The following is a 14,347-nucleotide window of genomic DNA, read 5'->3' as shown; positions in this document are numbered from 1 at the left end:
GGGAAGTTTGAAAACAACTTTCAGCTCTTCTCACTTGTCTGTATGAGCTACTTCATTGCCTCCTTTGGTGATATCATTGGTAATCTTTTCAGTTTTCTCTCAAGAGGATTTTATAACCGTGTAACATAACACACCGAGACCAGCAGGTTTCAAAACTGCACAAACATCGACATTAAAAATGACAACCAAAATTGACACCTTTGCAGACAGCCGCATAGACAAATAGATGGTTTCATGTTCATTGCCATTAAGCAAAGCAGCATCCATTTCAGAGCCCAAGCTGAATACGAAATATCACAAGAAAGCGTTAAGTTGGGAGGCTAGCAAATAAAACTGAACCTAGCTACTTGCTAAGCTCCTGATCGTGCTGCAACTTCCAGAGACCATGGAAACCCGGCAGGTCAGCTGCAAAGAGGAGCAGTTTCATTTGCAGGTCAATGCCTGCCACATAAGCAGTACTTGGTGGCTGGAGCTCTAAGGCAATATCAAAGCGTAGACAAACAAGGAGCTCGTGCCACCTGTCTCCACAGCTGCCTGTTGATAAACATGTGCCAGGAACCGCTTCTCTTCCTTGTTCCAATCAGGCCAATGACTCAGTCACTGGGACGGCCAAAACCAGGACCCTTACAGCTGTGAGTTACTGCATAAAAGCTGCTGTGAATGCAGTTCCCCAAAACTTCCTTAGTAGCAGTCCACATTCCACGTCATTCCCATCAGGGAGCTGGCATGGCTGTTGGACACCCACGCTGGCAACCAGAATGGGCAACTGATACAGATGCAAAAAAAAATAGGTTAACTTTTGCTGTGCTAGCAGCATGGGGAACCCAGCATGGAAGCTGGTTAAGATGACTTCAGCAGCACTGCCATAAAAAGCGAAACCACAGCCAAACGATCTGCTTTAACAGTTCCCTTTTTTGTTTCAAGCTAGTTTTGAAAGCTGCAATTTAAACTCCATGTTAGATAGTATATCCTCCCTTACCATCTTTTTTTTTTTTTTTTTTGAATACTCATCTGGCTTCCAGATCAAAATGAGATCACTGATGGTCTTCAGATCTTCGGATTATTTTCGGGGAAAAGAAAAAAAAAAGAAGAAAAAGGCATTTCAGACAGGCTAACAGGCTTTCACTGCTGAATTCAGACTTACAAACAACAGGCCACAGCACTCTCTTTTCCCTTGAGTTATCTAAAACCTAAGGCTGCTCCGTCTCTACACTTTTCAAGAATAAAGGGTTTGGTCAGAAAACATCTTCTCGCCATGGTCATTCAAGCTCCAACTTCTAAACTTCTATCAAGATAAATAAAAGAAGAGTATCACAGTGCTTAACACCTACTGATCTAGTCATCCCTCCTCAATCCCACATCTAGGTAAAATTAAGAATTGAAACAGGAGAGTGGGGCTCGTGTTGCCATTACCAATTTCAAGGGCCTCGTGCTGAATTGAACATGACACATACAAATGTGTTGGCTTCCTTGAGCACCTGGAAGAACACTTCTAGCTCAAGAATGACTTTATCGGATTTGGTATTTGTGAAACTAACTTCGTTTTTCTGTATCGAAAAATATCTGAAGAGACAACAATTTGTACGTACTATACAGCTAATGTGCAAATTTATCCATCTGTCATTATGGCATGAAGGTTCTCTTCTTCACTTTTCATCAGGAAGAGCACATTTCTGTTTTGTTGTGATTTGGTTCTGGCTTTAAGCAGAGCATCATTAAGTGCTTTGCCAAGACAACTGATTAAGACATCATTTTAACTTGTATTTTTTCTAAAACAAATATTCAACTGGCAGCTTTAAGTGGATTACAAATGAACACCTTTACCAATTTAAAAATCAAAGAAATAAACCAATGTTACCCTGCAAGAAGAAAACAACTAGCAATTCATTAAGACTAGTTGGATACAACACCGTACAACAAAGTGCTCAAAGACATGCAGATTGTTGCAGCTGTCTTAAGCAGTAATTAAAAAGAATTATTCAGAAGTACTATCCACTTACTGGCTTAAGTTATCTGGGTTCTTCCACTACTGTCAAGTGAGACAGCAATGCAGTGGGAGGCCCCTGACTGATCCTGCATGTCCACAGCAGGTGGAATGATGACTTTGCAACCTCTGGCAGAAAGCTCCCAAAAACCATCAGGGCCATAGCAGAGAGCTGTGCTCAGAGAGAAGCAACAAACTGAAACTTTATTAAACTCTCTGGGAAACTGAAGTTTCCTCCCCCTTCTCTCCTTTCTTCCTCTCCTGCTTTTCTAAGATTCCACAAATAATGTATTAGTACCATACTCAGTGATTTAAGTTCCTTTTCTTCTGTATTTCATGGTCAAGAGTTTTTTCTGTTTTATTCCTAGCCATGAATGTTCAAATTTCAAGTGTGTTATTTAAGAACAGCTAGTCAAGCAACTTGGATGACGCTGTCTCTACTGTCTGATGGAATGAGCACTGCATTTTATGGTAGTCATCTCTGAAGCAGCATCCATGTCATCCGCATGCCACTGACATCAGCTTTCCATATGATTTCTTCCTTGCCTTCCCTGCCATGCCCTCGATAACCTACTGCATCTATGCTCTCTTTTCCCATCATATATGGTTTCCTCCCCATAGTCATAACAGCAGATGTAGGAGTTGGGGCAGAAGTGAATGAACATCCCTTTATTCTCTCTGCATGTCAGTACTTTCCCCAAGTCACTATTTTGTTAACTGCACAGCAGTTAAGCTAATGCCTCAGTATTAGACTCAAGGGATATTAGTTACATAGGGGGAAGAGGATATGAGTACCAGCAGGAAACATTAATGTGGCATGTTTAAAGCAAGTCTTTCTGTTCTTTTGCATCAGGTATGTGTTAGTAATCAAACAAGATTTCTTACTTAAGAAGAAAAAGAACTGGAAAAAACCCACATTTTCAAGTAACTGTAAAAAACACTGTGGGGAGCAAATAAACAACTTTCTTTGCAAGCATACGTGGCAGCTCTCCCTCTGGGAAAGTTTTATTTTTCTCTTCATGATTTATCCACAACTCAAACCTCCACATACTCCCCACCCTCCAGTGGCTGTCAGTTCACACAGAGTTTTGAGACGTGACTGTCACTGATGCATTTCATGAGGAGACTTTATAATGTCACCTTAACTTTCCACTCTGACCAACTCTCTCCCCCTTAGACTTCCCACAGAGTGAGGATCTGTAAGAAACAAAAGAGGAGTCAGTCATCTCACTTCATATTTCAAGTGAGTGGCTGCAGCCTGAGCTGAATCAGAGCCTTTGAAATTGAGTCATTTTGTCTAGTTCACTCTAATGTGATAAGCTAGATGGGATAGAAATTCTATATATTATTAACATGGAATTATTTCAAAACATGGAGTTAAGATAAAAGCAGAGTCCAGGGAGGGCTAATCTGTGCCTGGCAGCCCACACTCTAATCACATGCCGATTACTTTGTTAGTCATCTCTTCATCAGTGCTCTCAACCCACTCCTGCTCCTCCTGCAGTAAACTTTAATTAACCAGAGAAACACTGGACTTACTCACTGAGAATGGAAAAGCAGAAAAATTGAGGTGCTGAATGCCCTTCATCATAGGGGAGAATGAATTGGCGTGGAGGTAAACTTAGCTTTTCAAACCAAATCAGCAGTAATATCCGTATATGAGTGAAACAATTTTGATTTTGAAACATTCCAAAACAGAAGATTTTTGTGGCATTTTGTGTGCTTTCACATTTCTTCCCCTGGCATGCCTTTTAGGATAGCAGTCAGTCTTTTACAATAAATTAAATTGACCAAAAAAAAAAAAAAAAAAAAGCAAATAGAGCAAAACATGAGTCACCTGCATGGAGAGTTCAATAAAATCACTGTTCTTCATCTGCCATGCATTATCCCTATTCTGATGGGACAATTGTTAGCTAAATGACAAAAACAAGCAAGTCACATAATAACAATGTTTGTACTTCAGGGTGAGCCTTCAGTTCTTTCTAATTTTAGTGAGCTAGCACCACCCCTGCATGTCATGCTGATTACAACAGCAACAGCATCTGTCATGCCACCAGCAAGTAACATCTGAGGTGTTATGGTTTTGTTATGCTCTTAGGGATAACAATTAACCATTGATTGAAAAGAAACCACTTCAGTAGAGTATGATCCTGCTGTACAACTAGTTGAACAAGTTGCTATCACTTGACAAAGAGAATCTGTGATAAAGAGAATCTGTGATGGAGCAAAGGTTTTATCTTCCTGGATCTCCATCCTTGCATTAGCAGTAGCATTCTTCCTTATGACATCGAGCCAGGTAGCATGAGGCCTGGAAGATGAATAAAGGGAAATAAGGTTCTGACTCTTCAGCATTTCCATATCAGTTCTTTGCCTGAAGATCCTACAGGGTTACTTCAGCTATTATGTTAGCACTGGAGAAACAGACTGACAAGTCATAGCCTCTCCTAGGTTTTACAACAGCAGCTATCGTGCCACATAAAGAGCAGTGCTTTGGACTGAAGCTGCCTTTTAGCCTTGCATGCTCTCAAGACATGCAAGACACTGCATACTGCCCTGCACCAAGAATGAACCTGGGACATATGCATAATTTGCAGTACCGTAGTGGAAAGAAGATTATGTGTACAGTAACTCAATCAATATTAGTGTCATGGTTTTATATTTTTTTTTTGTTTTGGTTTGGTTCTCAGTATTCCGCATCAATACATCATGTAGTATACTGGGAGTTAAAGTGTTAATGCTCCAATTCCAGGCACCTATCCCTATACGTTACAGAAGTCATGGGATCTGACCCTTCCGGGTGGGGCGGTCTCTTACTGCCTGGCAGTGGGTGCTGGAGGGTGCTTTCCTGGCCGTTCCAAGCTTTTCAGGTTTGAATCGGTATCGGGAACTCTCTCTCTCTCCTGTTTTATTTGATTTATTAGTCTCAATTTCAATCAGATTGTATTATATTGTGTTATCTTGCATTCCGATATCATAATTAGTAAAATAAGTTTTCCTCCATAGATTGTTGCCGCTGTTTTTTTGTTTTCCTCCCTTCCTTCCCATTTTGTGGGCTGGGAAGGGGAGGGCAGGGGTCTACCGCCCCCCTGTCACGGGTGTAGATTGATCTCGTTAACTCCGTGACAATTAGGCAACTAAAGGATGCATGATGTACTTCTGTATTACCTAGCCGTAAGAGGCTGCTGATAGAACTAGCCTTAGATAGTTCTTAGGTTGTTAGGCAGAGCTGCCACTTCCATGGCCTCGCTGTCTCTATGTTCTCCTTAGCTTTATGCTATTTGATTAGTGTCCCTCACAGCTTCCCAGTTCTCCCCATAATTGACACACTGCCCTTCCTCAGCACTCTGCCACCTCACTCCTTTCTCCCTTATCTCCAGTTCACGATGTGATGTACGTCTTCATGCCAGCACCTCTGCTTCAGTCACAACAGAACAAGATCAATTACACATGGATCCTATTTTTGACATTGACCTCTGGCAGATGTCTGAGAATGACAGTAACATTCAGTGTCTTTTTCCTCCACTTGTGGAACTTCTGTCCCTCACCTTGCTGTCAGTTGGCATGTGCTCTCGTTCCTGACCATGTGAGGACACAAAATAACTAATAAGTAGGTCTGTGAGGAACGAGAGAGTAAAGCTCTACAAGAGCTCACCATCTGGACAGTGTTCAATACAGAGCTGTCACTCAGTGCTACAGTCACATTCCAAATCAGATCCATGATTAGCAAGCAGGGCATATCTCAAATTATTAATCTCCATTTTTACATACCCTTATTTCAGGCAGAGCTGTAAAAGCAGCGCCCTGATCTGGCACTTCAGATGTTACTGCTGCACCCCAAAACAGCAAAAGAAATCTTGCTCCTCCTAAGCACATGTGAAAAGCAGGAGATCCTTACCACTAAGGTTCGTGTTCTCTCGCAGGCAATTTCAGTTTTGCTTTGCAAACTGCTATCTCCCTCCCCTAATCAAAAAACACAGCAGTAGGTGCACTCAGCCACTTCTATATTTCACAGACTGGAAAGAGAACGCCTGTTGTTTTGGCACAGGAAGGACATGCAGGCAGCCACTCACAGACTTGCTGACCTGGCACAACATTCAGCTGTAACGCAGAACTATTTTCCCATGCAACTCATTGTTAACATTGAATTGCAAACACTGTAGAAAAGGCTACAGGATTTGGAGAGAGGTTATGGGAAGCAAAGTGTTATCTAGAATGTCGTTCCACGGCCCAGTGAACAGCCACAGAGAAAGACAGCAGGGGCTGCTTAGCTAGACAGCGGAGACAGAGAAACTAGCACCATGCAATAGTCTACCACCGAGCACAAGAGAGCATCATCATAGAAGCAAGTTTCAGAGCTTCTCTCATGCCCAGTATAAAAGGAAATAAAAATCACACAAATAACAGAGGGTGTAATAAATCATGACCTGAAATCCCTGACTGAAGAGGAGTGGCTTTTGTTTTGGAGCTGAAGAAGCCCATGTTTTTGAGTGCTCCCTTTGATTTTTGACATAGAGATGTGCAAATCACATGGTTCAATACAAGCATGCAAATCAAATGTGAATCAAATCAAACTCAACTCTGAATTTCAGAAAAATCACATGCTAATGTAAAACCTTTCAGAATGTAAAGAAGTGTTATTTTGTTATCAGATAAGTTGTGTTCTGGTCCCCTCTTTGATTTAGGGTTTTCAATTCAGATACAGGTATGTCTTATGGTCTGATTAACACCAAGAGGTCTCCTCTTCTTTTGGATTGCACAGAAGAGGCGTGGTAATTAAATAATTACTCACTCGTTGAAAGAACAGACTCCACATGCCTTCTGTCATGATGTGTTACAATCCTTAAGCCAAAATCACTGATTAATGTTCTATCTAGCAAACCCACCATAGCAGAAATGGAGGAATACCTATGTGCCTTCTCCGTTCTTTTATGCGCACCCTCATGCCCTGATGGGAGTTTCAGAATAACAACACAACAAATCAGATGTGTAGATCAACAACAAAAGTAATTTCAACTAAGTTTCACAGCCTATTTACTACAAATAAAACTCATACTTCACTATACTATCCTTACCATCACAATCCACTTCCTTTCAAGCTCAGTAAGACCCTTGAATCCCTTCTGATACCAAATTCGTACCAGGAGCTGTAATTTGCCATGTCACCCAGCTGGAACCCTCCTTAGGATATTAAAAAAAAAAAAAAACAAAAAAACCCACCACAAACAAAGTATATGCCTCTCGATAGCATTCTCTTGATTACCTAATTTCTATTTAAAATTAACACCCAGCAGCCTAATTATCAGCTGCTTTTCATTTGTGCTCCCATTAATTTCACAGCTGCTTTGCAAAGTGACAGGCTGCTGTATGAAGACTGTCTTTCGTTCAAACCCCTTCCATTTATTTCACAGAGAATGACAACACAAAGAACCGAAATGCCTGCTTGGTATTTGGCAGATGCCACTTTCATGACACACTATTCAAACAGCAAACTGCAAGAATGACATGATGTTCTAAACAGAGAAGACATTTGCTCTTGAGCTAGTAAGAATGTTAATTTCCTCATATCCCCTCATCTCCTCACTATCCAAAGCAATTCTACTTTGAGCCCATATGTTTCAGCTTACCTATCTTGTAACAAACCGTGGCTGAAAAGAGGAATGCTGTTGAGTGGTAGAGGCAGAAGAACAAACAAGCAAGATGTCGGCATGGCAGGCAGACTCATGGCAGGACACTGAAGCTTTGAAGTAGTCTTCCAAAACTGATCCAGCTGGAACTCCATCTTGGCAGGGACACCTCTGAAAGAAGAAATAACCTAAAATTACTTTTTTTTTGCTTTTAAACATGCTAAACTGATTGAATGTATGTCAGCTTTATGCAGCATGATGTTTCAGCTTCTTTAAAATATATTTTCTGACATATTTCTCATTTGCCAGGGCATTTCTCTGCCAAGCACGTGGGCACCTAAATGATGGAACACAAACCTACACCAAGAACAGGCCTGTACCATCTCAGTTAAGAACACAAATAGCATTGCTAGGCAAAGCCAGGCTGATTGCAAACTGGACAGTGAAATGAAATGCAGATAGATCTATTATACCCATTAACTACATAGGAATAGCCTCAGTATAACACAACCTGTCCTTGCTTGAGCTGTCCTTGTCTTTGAGCTATTGCTTATAAATGTGGTTTGTTGAAAGCGATGCCGTTTTTATGCATGGATTCCTGTTTACTATGAAGCAGGCTGGGATCTGCATACTTGTTTCATGTTTAGCAAGAACTTCCTCTGTAAAATTTTACCTTGTACCTGTACCAGCTGGAACGACCCAAGGATAAACTACCACTTCATAATCAACAGACAACCTGAGACATTTAATTTTCCAGGGTCGACTAATCAAAATCAGCTGTTCACACTCCACCCAGAAACTTTAATTCAGTGCCTCCAACTACAGTGAGAATTCTCCAAGTAATTACATTTTCACTGCAGCCAAACTTATCACCATATAAAAAGAAGTAATTTCTATCCATTCACACTACCCATAAATAAAGAACCAAGATAATACAGAACGGGGGGAAGTACTGCTTTTAAAGAAGCCATCAAAGGCCAAACCCAGCCCTTGGACTGAGCTGATGTTTGTCTACTCCTGAAGTAGATCAGCAGGAAAATGGGATATTTCACCCTTATTAAGATTAAAAGATTAAGACTCTTCAAAGTCACACTGACAGGACAGAGAACGAAACAGGTTACAATGCTGGATACGTTCCATTTCTGAAGAAATTAGCTGTGTCCAACGGAGAAAGAATTAATGTGGAGAAAAGGTAATAATCCTCGTGTAAATTCCGCCTGGAGTAGAAGATGCTATGTTTGCACACACAGATCTTGGGACTCTGGCAGTTTATAAACCTTAAATGGCCCCACAGTAGAAGATGCAGCCTTAAACACTAACTGGGAGTGAATGCTACAACGTGAACCAAAAGGAGAGAGGAAGGAAACTCACATCTACAATCTTGGGGGTTGGCAGCCAAGAAGCCAAGGGAAAACCTGAAGCCATGATTTTTTTCTGCAATTTTTGGATTAACTCATTTTTGTTTTGCTGTTAACTTAACTTTCAAAGACCAACTGAAGACCTGAAATTATAATTTAAGGAAAAGTGGAATAAACTAATATCCTTGCAGAAACTTGAGATAGGATCTGCTTGATTTGGTTCATATTTGTTTTAAAATATGAACCAAATCAAGCAGATGGCAAGTTTGGATCCATCTTAGGTTCTGCATTTTATTTTTATTTTTAGTTATGCAATAACCAAACTCTAAATAATGTGCTTATTTGAAGTTCTGTTACCAAGTCCATTCAAAAAGACTATTTGTTGTGTCATCCCTTCTAATTGCCCTCAACCACTACACACAACTTACTGATGATACAAGCCTGATAAATTACAACTGCTATCGTCATCATACAGCTCACAGATGACAAAGTAAGCCAAAAGGATGCTTTTACAAATTAATTTGGAGTCAATCATTTTTCAGAGTTTTAAATTTTGAAGTGAGAAACAGCAAGAATCAGGAGGGAACACATGGACTGCAGGCAAAGCACACATTTACTATAAATGATGTTCTCTCTCTTGCATGGCTATAAACATTTGAGTGGTTTATTTTTTGAAGGGGAAAGGAACAGACGACAAAATTAGATTCAGCGATTCTGTTTATTACAGAAAACATGAGGTTTTCATTTATTAGCTTATAATTAGGAGCTCTGGGACCTTTCCTGATAATATGCTTCGCTAGCTGAGTAACAGCATGCGTAGGATTAGTCATGTCTGTAGAAGTGTCCCGAAGTTTCATTTCCATTGGCGTATTTACCTGATAGACGCTCATTTTTCCCTGTGAGTTGTAGCTTTCTGAAGTTGTGTGCTTCAGAACCTTCTGCGTCACCTGCCCATGGCTCAGCCCATGCTGGAGCCACACACACGTTCCATCCAGCAGCACTGGGGGAACGCGAGGGTCAGGCTGCGACAGCAGGCAAGGAGGAAGGACGCGGTAGGGAAGAACAGAGGGCTCACAGCTCTCACATCAACATATGTTATGTGGGCCACAAGAGAGCAGAGCATGCGTCAGGCTGCCTCGAGACTATTTTAAGCATCAATGGGTAAAATAAATTACTTAGCTGAGCAACCAAGCACCCTGCTTTCGTTATATGCTCCAGCTGAGGAGTCTGAATGTGTGGCATAAGTCACGCGCCTGCCGCCCTCTACCTTGTGATGTTTCCAGTCTGCAGAAGTGCAGCAATGGTAAGATAGAAGTGACCAAAAAAAAAAAAAAAAGTGGCAAAATCAAATCCCTATCAATACCTCAGACCCCCATGCTGTAAGTTACCATCTTCATGTAAATCCCAGCAAAACCCCACAAGAGGTGCCAGTAACTGCTTACATCGGAACACCAAATGAGCACCAGTGAGCTTAACTTAGCTATCTCCCCTCACAAGCCTGAACCAAATCTGAATATGGGTGCACAAACAAGTTAGTTGCATGTCCTCTTGTTTTCAGAATCAGAAGACCAATTCTAACAGTAGAAGAAATAGCACAAAACTGTAAGCAGGACTCCTAAGTGGTTTAATTGTGCAGTAAGCCTTTGAAACCTTAAGGTACCCAACTTTTCTGCACCAAATATCACCTTACACACACCCCAGAAATGGCACAAAGACACAGGCCCCTTCCACTGCGGCCCACATCCTCATGCTAGCTGTGTGCTGCTTACTCCATGGGCAGGTCACTGTCTGCCCAAGGGACATCTCAGTCCTTTGTCTCCAACCAGGTGAACTTCTAACACAGCTGAAGCTAACTCAAATGGAAGCCCATCATAATGGAAAAGAAGGAATGGAGAAAGTCAACTACAGTAGAAGCTACTTAAGAATGCAATTAACAAGCATGTTATTACAAGAACAGCCCCAAAATAAAAATATAACTTTTGTTAATTTTTTTTATACACAAAAGCAAAACATAGCGAGGCAAAGATAGCTAAGCCCAAGCGATGGCACTTAGCTACTCTACTGTTGGCAGCTTCAAAAACAAATCCAAGCAGAGGCAGATTAGTCTAATGAAAACAAACAGCTCCACAAGGCTATTCTGTTTTTGTTGTTTTTTTTTTTTGTGTGTGTGTGTGTGAGGCAAACGTGCATTTAACTTAGTTCAGTTTGCCCATGCCATTTGCACTATACATTGATTCAAAGTCACATTTCTTCCTGCAGCAGAACTCAAATTGTTAACCCTCATCTGCAGGTTAAACCACCCCTAATTTCCTTCCGTCTATTATTTCATATTCTCCTTCCTCTCTTCCTGTTTCTACTTTAAGGATATTGACATGTCAATAATTGGTCTTATTAGACACACAGAGTGTTTTAATGCCATGAAAATGGAAATATGCTCTCTGGAAGCTTGACTAGCTCCAAAAGAGAAGTGAATCAATAGTTACTGAATACTCTATGCTAAAAACACCTGTATTATTAATACAGCTGATGATAGTAATAGTCCACAGAGACTTGAAGAGTTCCAAAAACAATACTGTTTCCCTGATCAAATCTGTTCAGAAGCTCCAAAGAAATCTAGACGGAGTATTTCCCAAGAGGTTTCACTAAATAAATAAAAAAGAAAGGATTAGCAAGGCTGATCTAATATTTCAACCACTCCGAACCATGGTTTCTGACAACAGCTCCCTCAAGGTTAGCCTTAAAATTATATCACAGCCTAATTTGATCTTGCTTTACATTAGTCTAAAATCATGTCTATATTTTATTGAGCTCTGATTCTGTTACTGGTTTTACATATTAGCCAGATTAAATTTTTAAGATGGTTTCATGGTTTGAAAAGCATCATCATCTACTGGTAGGCAGTTTTTAGTACAGCAGGAAATGGAATTAGGAAAGATCTACTGACTTAATTGAAGACTCCTCTAAAAGCATTTGTCAGCTGTGAACACGCTGCCCTCCCATCTCAGCAGAGACCTGGGGCAGTGCTGAGCACACAGCTACTCTCCAAGCACAGGGTGACTCTGCTGCACGGATGTCTACAGTTGTCAATATGATTTCGGAGCATGCAGTAATTTGGTAATGATAATGATGTTGAGCCTGCTCTCTAACTCCAAAAGGAACACAGACTCTGGAAGAAAAACAAGTCTCTGTCTTCTCCTCTTTGGCAATGTACGTTTGAATCCCAGAAGTGATTTAAAAAGAAATTTACTATGAAAAGTCAACTAAAGATACTGAAATAAATATTTACCACACTCACTATTCTGGTTTAGCAGGTAGTTAGTTTCTTCACTTTATTACAACAAAAGGGAAATTGTGAATGCTCTAAATCCAGAAATGTTAACATTATGGGTGTTGGGGATGTCAGTCTGCTTAGAGATACCTCCAGAAAGAGGTAGAAGGCAAAAAAAAGAGACATTTAGTTTTGTTACTGTGCTTTCTCCCTGTGGCTAAAGACATCAGCATCGTGACTCACTCCAGGGACAGAGCTGCTCCCTGGGCAACACAACCCCCTCGTGCTGGCTTTGTTCCTCATGCTAGCACAAATTGGTCATCCACTGACAGCAAATGAAGAAATTTCCTTATTAGTCATATCTGGATCTATAATACCAGCAAATGATGTTTAAACAAGCCCACTGCTGCTTCAGGTATGTGGCCTCCCGACATTTCAAAGCTAAATAGTTTCATCAGGTGTGGGAGGGAGGGCAGAAAGAGGAAAAAATGTTAGACATAAAGCTGTTGTGACTCGTGTTGAAGCCATGGAGCAGTACTGCTTGCAGGCAGCTGGGATCCATATGTAGCTTTTCATGTTTATTCGCCTGCTTGGCAAATCCCAAGGAGATTCTGAGACTGATGCTTAAAAAGTTCAAGCATAAAACCCCACCAAGCCTTAAAACCCAGAAGGCTCAGCTCTCTGCTGCACTTTAGCTGATTAGTTGTCCATCCTTGTCCATCCTTCCTTAGGCTGTGGAAATTCGCGTCTCCCCATTATGCAATTAAAAACCACACATCAGATTACTCTGACAAACACAAGAACAGGTGTTGGACTAAACATGCTCTGGGCAGCACCCGTCCTGTAAACGTACAGTACATTACTGACCTGGTGTAAACCTCAAAACCGTGAGAAAAGCAGTCTGCATCTAAATAATTAGTGTGACTGGACACCAAGTTAATTCATTCAAAAGGTACTGCAATAGTATCAAACCAGACAAATCAAATTTACAAGAGAAACTTACTCCACTAGCATGGCATGCTAAGGGTGGTAGCAGAGATCTGGGAACCTCTGCAGAAATAATTTCAGGTTTTCTCCAGAGGCAGTGTTTGAATTTCTGACAGCACTTTGCCCACTGCTGAATACAACCATTTCCTCTGTCAATTCAAGAGTTATTCTCCTTGGGAAAAAAAAAATGCCATGAATATAACAAGAAAAATTATTACAAGGGATAATGCCCATAGCAATATTACTATGCTGACCACAGTGACTACCATCTTGTTCCCAACGACAACAGCTGCTTTTCATTTTAAGCTCTCTCTACTGGCAATAGTTCAGGGTCCACTGTTTGATGGCACTCATCAAATCATGCCGGTAGCCTTGACCAGGAAGAGGACAAACATCCCCATTGCAGGGAACCTCATTAGAATCCACCACCCATCAACAAAGTACCAAGGCAAGCTGCAAATCCTCCTGCAGCCCTGAAGCTTTGGGTCTGTAACCACACCGAAGAGCTGAGCTCTCTCCCAAGGAAGCACAGCATGGGGAATCCAGACCTGCACGAAAAAAAATACAGTATATGAAACTGCATAACAAATCAAGTCCACATTTATTTCCTTTGTAAGTCAGGGGTGTCAATAGCACCCGTAAGAGAAAACCTTGGAAGTAAAATTTTAAAAAAGCATCCAAACAAAAAGTTCCTATCTTTTTGCTCAACGCACAATGAACAACAATTATCCCAGCGCCTAGATGTGTTGATGCCTTTGTGTGAACAGGAATCATGTAGTCAGGCTTGCAGAGCTGCTGTATCTTGGTATGCTTCTGATAACCTGCCATATTGGCTTCCCCACCATATTAGGATAGATTTGCAACATTTTAATATGAAAGTTAGCATTTGGAGAAATATCAACTAGAAGCCCCACATCCTTTTCTCTTTCAAGCGACATATAACTGGAAATATTGATAAAGAGAGCTTTAACTGCTCAAGTGAGATGCCCTACTCTCATCATTAGCCTCTAAATAATGATATTTGCTTGCCAAGAATCCAAACTGACTTTGTTTGGAGACAGCTGCAGTGACATGCACAACAATTACTGTAAGAGAAATTTCAGTTTCATTTTCTGAGGAAACATCT

The 14,347-nt window shown here is 40.9% G+C and overlaps 1 long non-coding RNA gene across 5 annotated transcripts in view; it reads right to left on the bottom strand.

Moving 5' to 3' along the window:
- The window catches only part of LOC109368846 (uncharacterized), an 83,621-nt gene that overhangs the window by 63,971 nt on the left and 5,303 nt on the right, over positions 1–14,347 (bottom strand). For all 5 annotated transcript variants that reach the window (XR_014884588.1, XR_014884587.1, XR_014884589.1 and 2 more), the window contains exons 2-4: positions 13,666–13,769; positions 13,238–13,393; positions 7,609–7,779 (exon numbers count right to left, since the gene is read on the bottom strand). This is a non-coding gene — a long non-coding RNA (uncharacterized LOC109368846). The remainder of the gene's footprint in view (positions 1–7,608; positions 7,780–13,237; positions 13,394–13,665; positions 13,770–14,347) is intronic.

This window comes from Meleagris gallopavo, chromosome 8 (assembly GCF_905368555.1).
Source record: "Meleagris gallopavo chromosome 8, MGAL_WU_HG_1.1, whole genome shotgun sequence".
NCBI lineage: Eukaryota > Metazoa > Chordata > Aves > Galliformes > Phasianidae > Meleagris > Meleagris gallopavo.
This window is presented reverse-complemented; position numbering and strand designations above follow the sequence as displayed.